Here is a 1278-nt window from a genome sequence, read left to right on the forward strand (position 1 = left end):
CGGAGAGAGAACTCGAAGGAACTCCTCCCATATCGGTGCTCTACTCCCTCCTTGAAGTATAGGTATACTTGCGTTTCCCATCGTGCTACCACAAGCCACCGACCACCAACGTGGACATTCGAATTTTCGAATTGATGATTAGATGAAATGACATCGTTGTACTAATTGTATAACCTTGCTTTCTCGCTGAAATATTTCATTTGGCTGATTGATATTTTATTCTCCGAGTTCGATTATATATTTTTTTTTTAAACGAATAATCGAAAAAGAGATATCGTAACATGTTGTAGGAAATTAATTCCTCTGTGATGTCACACCGAAATCTTTTATGAAATCCTTTACAGCAACGTGTTTCATATATATAAATTTCATTTATTTAGATAACTTCCATATAAATAAATAAATTACACACTCGCCTTTACTTTCTAAAAAAAACTATGCACTGACATATGTATATTGCTTACAATAAGACAAGTGCGACAAGAAGATACGAGCTGGATTCTGAACAGTAAGAAGATCTTATTGTATGTACATAACAATTTCTGAGACTTAAATAAATATAATTTTTAAAAGTTCGTTTAGAAAGCATGAGTTTATTTTGAGTTTCAGCTCACGCGTATAAATCCCTAAAACTTCGTCTTCTTGTTATATAAGAAAATAATTGCAAGAGTAAAGCTTCTTAAACCTTTTCTTAAATATCTATTGTAATACTGAACTATTGTAGACATCCAAACGTATTTTAATTTCCTTCAGAATTTTGGACAGTCGAGTGTCGTTCGAGGTTCCCGAAAAGCAAAATACCAATAGAGGATTAAATGTTAAATAATGATGCAAATTACACATAGTCATAGTTTTATATGAGACCAACGTGCAATTTAAAAAGTTATAAATTCTGAACAGTAACTATTATTTTCGACACTAAAACGCTTTTAACGGTAATTTTATCTGTCTACATCTGTCGATGTAATTTCTTGACATTTTATCCATAAAAGAAAGTGGGAATCTATTCATTCGTGTTTCGTTGAGAACGATTCTATTTCAGATAAGATTTGATTGCTACTTTGCATCGAGAAATACTGATGAGTTCGTTGGGATATCAAGGAATTGTTAAACGGCCGGAGATAAAGTTAACGTACTAATTAAATTTACGATCCTCGCCTGGCAGATGCGTAGGGCGACGGATTTAGAGTGAAAGCGACAACGTCATACTCCGCAATTCGCGTTTGTTTTAGAAAATACCTTATCACGGTCGTGATAATTAAGAGAATAGGACAACGT

Source organism: Bombus bifarius, unplaced genomic scaffold (genome assembly GCF_011952205.1).
Source record: "Bombus bifarius isolate JDL3187 unplaced genomic scaffold, Bbif_JDL3187 scf7180000008046, whole genome shotgun sequence".
Classification (NCBI taxonomy): Eukaryota; Metazoa; Arthropoda; class Insecta; order Hymenoptera; family Apidae; genus Bombus; species Bombus bifarius.